The sequence below is a fragment of the Sapajus apella genome, unplaced genomic scaffold (genome assembly GCF_009761245.1).
Source record: "Sapajus apella isolate SASKATOON/1434 unplaced genomic scaffold, GSC_monkey_1.0 scaffold31, whole genome shotgun sequence".
NCBI classification, from domain to species: Eukaryota; Metazoa; Chordata; class Mammalia; order Primates; family Cebidae; genus Sapajus; species Sapajus apella.
This window is the reverse complement of record NW_022436971.1, coordinates 9,829,941-9,838,542: the sequence shown is the minus strand read 5'-3', so window position 1 is coordinate 9,838,542 and position 8,602 is coordinate 9,829,941.

Sequence of the window (8,602 nt, the reverse complement as noted above, 5' to 3'; positions counted from 1 at the left end):
CAGACTAGCTCACAGGCAGAAGCCCATAGGGAGGAACCCAGACCCCCAGCCAATAGCCAGCATCAACCACCAGGCATGTAAGGGAAGAAACTTCAGGTGATCACCCAGGAATCACCCAGGCCATATGCTTTGAGTTTCCTCCTAGTTGAGACATAGTGGAGCAGAGCACTTCTTTGCTCAGCTTGCCAAGGAGGATGCAGATAATAGAGTCTCTTCCCTCCATGTCCTGCCTGAGTTTCCAATCCACAAAATCAGAATACAAACAGTTGCTTTACACACTCACTAAGTTTTGGGGTAATATTTGATGCAGTCATAGAAATTGGAACACACCCACACTGGGCCACAGACTTCTTGAGGAGAGAGACTGTATTTCTCCCTCCTTAGCAAGCTGAGCCTGGGAGCCCTCAGGGTCTAGGGCGACCAGTTCTTCCTTAGGGAAATTCCACACCCCTTTCTGTCGTGTTGCTCTGGGATGTCTGGACTTCTGAGATGTGCAATGTTTTAAATTCATTGATTCTGTCAATAAATATTTATTGAATATTGGCAACAAAATGCTAGGACCAAGTTAAGAACAAGCCAGCTGTTGTGACGACCCCCTGGGGCTTAAGGCCTAGGTGGAGGTGTGGGGAGGAAATTACAAAATGAATCCAAATTATGGTGCATAATGTTACAGGAGAAACACAGGAGCCCTATTTGGGTAGAATGGTTGGCAAAGGCCTCTTCAAGAGAGTGACACTGATGCTGTGCAATGAGCGAGACTTGGGCAGGGTGGGGACAGGTGTGAAGAAGACTCCAGGTGGATGGGACAATGACCGAAAAGGCTGCGAGCAGAATGAACTTGGAAAGTTTGGGAAAAATGAAAGAAGGCAAGTGTGAGCCAGGCACAGTGACTCACGCCTGTAATCCCAGCACTGTGGGAGGCCGAGGTAGGTGGATCACCTGAGGTCAGGAGTTCAAGACCAGCCTGGCCAACATGGTGAAACCCCATCTCCACTAAAAAAGTACAAAAATTGGCTGGGTGTGGTGGTAGGTGCTTGTAATCCTAGCTACTCAGGAGTCTGAGGCAGGAGAATTGCTTGAACCCAGCAGGTGGAGGTTGTAGTGAGCCGAGATCATGCCACTGCACTCCAGCCTGGATGACAGAGTGAGATGCCATCTCAAAAAAAAAAAAAAAAAAAAAAAGGCAATTGTGGGAGCTTGGTATGCCAAGGCAGGCTGGAGGCTGGAGATGGTGGGGGCAGGCCGTGGAGCCTGGTGGGCCTTGGAGAACTGCTTGAATTTTCTTCTAAAGGCAGTGGGGAGCCACGGGAGGCTTTCCAGCACATTTGTATAACTTCGTGAGTTTGCCAAGTAGCTCTCTGGTCTCACTTTCCAGCACTGGCTGCGCCCGAGCGAGCAGACTGCTGACGGTGCCTCCTGTCAACGTTTGCGTTCCCACAGGTCCTTGCTGGGAGTGAGGGCATAAAACCTCTAGAAATGCTGAGTTTGGTCTCTCCAGAGGACACAGAGAAGGCAGCCTTCACCTGTGAAACAGACGCACAGGGTAGGCTGGGTTGCCAGGACAGGCAGCACTGGGTCTGAGTCACTGGGGAGTGGCCAGTCTGTGGCACATTCTCTCTCCCTTTCTCTCTCTCAATCACACACACACACACACACACACACAGAGAGAGAGAGAGAGAGAGAGAGCCAAAAGTAGGTAAACAAGAGGAAAGGAGTCTCTGAACCACCAAAGTCGTGGCCTCCGAGGGCCATATCCTTTCCTGCCTGAAAAGCCCCTGCCCCTCACTGAGAGCTCACCTGCTCGCTCTTTGTGCCAAGTTCTGGCAACCCTGGCTCTCTGCAGTGAGACGCCTGAAGGTTCCCCACTGCGGCTGTGCCTGCCTCTCCAGCGGTGGCTCATGCTCTCGGGTTACTTATACTCAGTGTCCCTGTGTTAAGAAAGCAGGACATCTGTAGCACGTTTTAGAATTGTTTCTATTCAAAATGGATAAGAGAAAATGTTGATGCTTAAAGTAGCAATAATGAAGACAATGGTAGCAACCCGTGTTTGTATTTCTTGGTGCATGCTGTTTGCAGGCACTGTATTTACCTATGACATTCCTGCGGCAGGCCCTGAGCTCTCCAGTGGGGGCAGCTCCCTGATGCGATCCCCCCTCTCCTTCAGCACCCTATCCACAGGCGTGCACACACACAGCTTCCCAGGAGTGTTCTCATCGATGCACACAGATGCTCCTTCTCACCCTTTCTGAACCCCCCCAAATAGAATCCACATTTTGCGGGAGCAGGAGCTGGGGAGCAGCTGCCGGTGGCCCCCCTCCCAGCAAGGGCAGTGGATGTCGGGAATGTGAAAGCCTTGGAACCATCCCTGGCGCCTGCCTCACTCCAAGGGATGGTGGCTGGGCTGGTAGGAGCGGGGCTTGGGCACTGCCCCTCGCACGCTGTGTGGCAGTCTGTCGGCTCATCTTCTGAGTGTGGTCCCCATCCCAGCTGTTGCTGCCTGAATTGTGTTTTCCCACGCCCAGGCCTGCCCAAGCTGTCACCAGCTGTGACCAGCTGTCAACCAGTTGTTAGTACTCTGCTTCCCTCCCCGCCACGTGACAGCTCCCATCGTCAGCCAGAGCCCAGAGGAGCTTCCCGACAGGCAGACTGATAGGCACACGGCACGCAAAGCCTGAGCACCCTGCAATCAGGGGGAGACCCATGGCAAGAGAGCCATGGAGTTGAGCTGGTGAGCCAGAGACAGACACCCAGAGAGACAGGGATGGAGGCGGAATCAGAGAAAAAGAGATCAGCTGGAGAGGAGCAGAGCGGCAGATGGAGAGAAAGTGCATGCTCGTGTGCACGTGCATACACACACACACACACACACACAAATGCACCAGAGACAGAGAGAGACAGACAGTGAGAGACAGAGACAGAGAGACATAGGGGAGGCCATCCTGGCCAAACAACGTAGCAATAACTCGTTTTCTATCAACTGTGGATCCTGGGAGCCACGGCACCAGGAGTGTCGCTAGTCTGCAGCCCCAATACTCAAAGGGTGGTCCCTAAGCCAGGACCAGCAGCATGAGTGTCCCTGAGAGCCTGTTAGAGCCTCGGGCGCACCCCAGGCTGTCCGCATCTGCATTTTTACAAGAGCCCTAGGAAGTTTATATGCACATTAAGCGTGAGAAGCCTGCTCCAATCCAAGCTGGTCTCTTGGCTGCAGGAAGTTTGAAATTGGCTGTGCAGTGTGTACACTTTCACTCCTGAGTTGCGAACTGAGCCTCAGGAGGAGCCACCAGGAAGGGGTGTCCTCTCTGACTCTGAATAAAGGCCAATGAAGGATCCTGGCAGCCAGCATGCAGCCAGCTCTGCCCCTTCCCTGCCATCCTGCCCCCGATCCCCGCCATCCTGCCCCCCCGACCCTGCCATCCTGCCCCCCACCCCCACCATCCTGCGCCCCCTGCCCCTGCCATCCTGCCCCCCACCCCCGCCATCCTGCCCCCCCGCCCCCACCATCCTGCTCCCCCTGCCCCCGCCATCCTGCCCCCCCGCCTCCGCCATCCTGCCACCCCGCCCTTGATTTTGTCCCCATGGTCCTCTCCATCTATGATGCTGTGGTTTCCTCTTCCAGAAAGTCCAGTCTTTGTTTCCTTCCACATCCAGTCTCGGGCTCACCGAGGCAGGAGGCCTTCTTGGGCAGACCCAAAAGACACAGCTCTCCTCTCTGCTCCCCGGCTAATGACAGTCAAAGGGAAGATCACTGCCAACTGAGGGCACCTTCTCCACATTCCCAGGCTGCTTTGCTGATTTTTCTCACTCAACCCTCACAGCTGAACCAAATTAATCACTGTTATTAGATCCATTTGACAGATGAAATCACGAAGACTTAGAGGGTGAATCTGTCCTTCTTTCAGCAAATGTTTAGGGGTTACCAAGTATGCTCCAGTTTGGGGGACCAGCTAATTGAGGAACCCCACCCTTGTCCAGGCCGCTGCTCCCAGATAGTGGACCCCAGAGGCTGGGGCGGGCCACGTGCAGAGGAGGGGGCAGGAGCCCAAGAAACCTCAGTTGCCTCGCCAGAGATAAGATTGCTTTGTTCTCCGGCTGCTTCCTGCACTGGGGAATTCCATTCTGGCCTGTAGGCAGGTGGCTGCCTCCTCAGTTCTTGCACAGTCAGCTCTGAAACATCTAGAATGACGGTTATTGTGTATTAATGAACTCAGGATCTGTATGGTTCCACAAACTGAGGTCTCCCCCGGAAGAACACCCCATCCCTAGCTCTCAGTTCTAGCTCCCCAAAGGGCCCCCTCTGTCCTCACTCTGTCACCGCCTGAAGCTGGACAGGATGCAAGAGTTCCTCAGTGGAGATCTGCAGGGTGGCCCTGGACAGAGGGGTAGAAACGCCAAGGGACACCCTTAGCTCTGGGACCCACAGGCCTGGGGTGGAGAGAGGAGACACCTCTTATCTACCCATCAGCTGGGCCTCCTGGGCCAAATGACTTTACCTGTTTGGAACTCAGTTTTGCAGGCTGTAAATGGGGACAGTGGCCCCAGTACTGCCTATCTAGAGTGCTAGTGGAATCAGAAGAATGTGAAAATTCCAAAGCAGTGAACAGATGGCAGGGCAGTTATCCTGATTCCTGTGGGGCAGGGACAGCCCCCTGCCCTCCCCCCCAGAGAAAACCACTTCCAGTTTTTATCTCCTAGATTACATATGCAGCCACTGCTTAGGGAACGATTTGCATTATACTGATCACAATTTCCATTTTTGAAAAATCTTGCTCCTTGTAGAATTTTCTACTTTCTTGTTATAAAGAACAGGCCCTAGCTTGTAAGTGGGAGCACAATGTAATCTTTTGGGATGTGGTTTGAAAGCTAGAAATGTATGGTAATGAAAAGGCCTTTATTACTAACATTTCTGCAGGAAAAATAACTTTAGGTTTGCTGCTCTGACACTCTCATGAAAAGAAGTAGCTGTAGAATAGGATTTCTGAGATTTCATGTGAATATCATGCTCCTGCTCTAGCAGGACCGCCTTCTTGGAGCCCCTCCTAGCAGACCCAGGAGGTAACTACCGTCTCCATTCTCCAGCTAACAAAGCTGAGGCCCAGACAGGAGACATAACTCAGCCAAGATTGCATAGTCAGTAGCAGGGAAGGAATTTGAAGGCAGGACCGTGGGCCTCCAGAGTGCTATTTTCCACTGCAGTGCTCAACCCTTTCTCCTCTGCAGAAAAGGATCCCTTCGTGGCTTCACCCCGATAAACAGCAGATGGCACAGACAAACAGAGGTGAGAGAATTCTGTCAACTGTGAAGTCCTACACGTAGGTCAGAGCTTTTTATATCAAAGCTCTAATTTATTACAAGTCATTTAGAGCTTGTTATTTCCTTCACCAACAGAGCCTTGCTTTTACAGAAGGAACCACCGCAGGGTTCCTTGAATAATGAGTGTTTAAGATACTACTAAACACAACTTTCCAGAAGCGCAATCTGCGGAAGGGAAGTGAGGGGCACTCACTTTGGGCTGGGAAGTGAAGTCTCTGGAACAGTGGATTCTGCACAAGCAGGGGAGACCTACTGAGACCTTCTGAAAAGGACAAATGCTTTTGGTTACCCCAGCCTGTTTACAACCCTGCAGCACTACCTCATTTTAAAAAACCTGTATCTGGCTGTCGGGTGCGGTGGCTTAAGCCTGTAATCCTAGCATTTGGGGAGACTGAGGCTCAGGAGTTTGGGACCATTGAGGCAACATGGTGAAACCCTGTCTCTACTAAAAGTACAAAAACGTAGCCGGGCGTGGTGGTATGCATTGTAATCCCAGCTACCTAGGAGGTTGAGGCATGAGAATCACTTGAACCCAGGAGGCAGAGGTTGCAGTGAGCCAAGATTGTGCCACTGCATGCCAGCCTGGGCAACAAAGTGCGACTTTGTCTCAAAAAAAAAAAAATTTTAATTTAAAAAAGTAAAAACCTATACCTTATTTATCATCACTACCCATATAGTAAATTATGTTTATGGTAGGGTCTAACAGGGTTATTATTCCAAAGGCACTCAGAAAGTTTTCGTAACCTGCCCAAGATCCTAATTGCAAGCATCTGTTTGTTTTGTTTTCTTTTTTTTTTTTTTGAGATGACATTTTGCTCTCGTTGCTTTGGCTGGAGTGCAGTGGCACGATCTCGGCTCACTGCAACCTCTGCCTCCAGGATCAAGCAATTCTCCTGCCTCCACCTGCCAAGTAGCTGGGACTACAGGTGCATGCCACCACACCCGACTAATTTTTTGTATTTTTAGTAGAGATGAGGTTTCACTGTGTTAGCCAGGATGGTCTCGATCTCTTGACCTCGTGATCCGCCTCCTCGGCCTCCCAAAGTGCTGGGATTACAGGTGTAAGCCACCGCGCTGGGCCGCAAGCATCTCTTAATATTCACTGCACAGCCATATGGCTCAGCAATTCTGCTTCTTTTTTTTTTTTTTTTTTTTTTTTTTGAGACAGAGTTTCTCTTTTGTTACCCAGGCTGGAGTGCAATGGCGCGATCTCGGCTCACCGCAACCTCCGCCTCCTAGGTTCAGGCAATTCTCCTGCCTCAGCCTCCTGAGTAGCTGGGATTACAGGCATGCACCACCATGCCCAGCTAATTTTTTGTAGTTTTAGTAGAGACAGGGTTTCACCGTGTTGACCAGGATGGTCTCGATCTCTTGACCTCGTTATCCACCTGCCTTGGCCTCCCAAAGTGCTGGGATTACAGGCGTGAGCCACCATGCCCGGCTCTGCTTCTTGTGTATACACACAACAGAATGGAAAGCAGGGATTGAAACAAACACTCACACACCGATGTGCATAGCAGCATTATTCACAGTAGCCAAAAACTGTAAGTAACCCACATGTCCATTGACAGATAAATCGATAAACAAATGTGGTATGTACATGCAATGGAATGTGGTTTAGCCTTTAAATGAGAATTACATGCTAATCACATGCTGATACATGCAATAACATGAATGAACCTTGATGACATTACGTCAAGTGAAAGAAGCTACGAACACACACACAAAGGCAAATACCGCATGATTCCACTTACGTGACGTACATAGAGGAGGCAAATTCATAGACACAGAAAGTAAAATGTGGGTTGCCAATGGCTAGGGATAGCGGAGAATGGGGAGTCATTTTTTTAATGAGTATAGAGTTTGAAAAAATTAAAAAGTTCTGGAGATGAATAGTGGTGATGGTACTATAACATGGTGAATGCACTTAATGTCACTCAACTGTATGCCTAGAAATGGTGAAAATGATAAATGTTATGTATGTATTACCACAGTGAAAAGCAAAGTCAATGTGCAACCTGAATAATAACAGTGGTTGCTGCAGCATGCAGCAAACTGAATAACTATCATGTGAGGAAGTTATTACCCTCCCAACTTTATCGAAGAAGAAACTGATGTTCAGAGTGGTTGAGTGACTGCTCCCAAGTCAAAAAGCCAGAATCAAAGCTGGGATGCAAGCCAAGGCTTTCCAACAGGTCTCTCTCAGCTTCTGTGTGCTGCCTCTTCTCTGAATGCCTTAGTGGCCTCTGCATGGCCTTTGGGTTTTAGCCAAAGGATTTTGTTTCTTTTACAGAAAACAATCATTGAAAGGCATTTAGCCTTGGATCATTAGTTAGGAGCTGCCTCTGGCACAAATTTAGTGCAGCCTCGGCTTAGGCCCTCCCCATCTGCACCTCAGCTTACCCATCGGACAACGAGGTGGCTGCATTGGCAGCGGGCCTCCAAGGGCACGTCCAAGCCCACATTCCATCACTCTCTCACACCACATAGCCTCTCAAACAGAATTGTCTTTAAAAAGAAGCCAAATTCATAGGATGATTTATAAGTCCCAGTTCATCTTAGATAGTTTGTGTTTCTGCCTGTTGCCTTGTGTCATGACAATTTCACCCTCTTGGATTTTCAGAAGTGTCCTAGTTTGGATGATATGCTCACCCTACAAATTCCCCATCCGTGTTTTGTTTTGGCAACAGCTGGCTTCAGACCTCATAGTCAGAGCTGCCTCTTGTAAATTCTTTATTACTGTTTGGTTTGAAACCTACAAGGTAAAACCGTCCGAGGGTTGTCAAGATTGATACGGCAGGCTTTGTTTTGAAGTCACTCAATGGGGACAGTTATATGTATCCTTTTTTAAAACTTGCAAGCCAAGATCCCTAATGATTTGTTTGTCTCTGCTTCAAAGCTTTAAACATTTCTTTTATCTATTGTCTGATAAGGATTCTTCTGTGATTTAAAAAACACACACACACACACACCAATTTAGTTGAATTAATTTTTTTTAAAATTCTAAGTGTAGGGCCAGCACATGAGAAGTGGTGACCCAGAAGGATGGGATAACTGTTGCAGGGTGTTTAGGAGTTGATCCATAGAAAGACTGCACTTTTATTCAAGTGAAGTGAGTAAAAAATAGTCCCGTTATATTATTTGCAATTTATTGTCATTCTGAGAAGGCTACGGTTTTTTTATTTGATAAAAGTAATACATATTCAGACCTAGAAAATGTGAAAAATGTAAACAAGTATACAAAGACATAATCACATTACCTGAGATACCTACTGTTGAATTTTGATATATA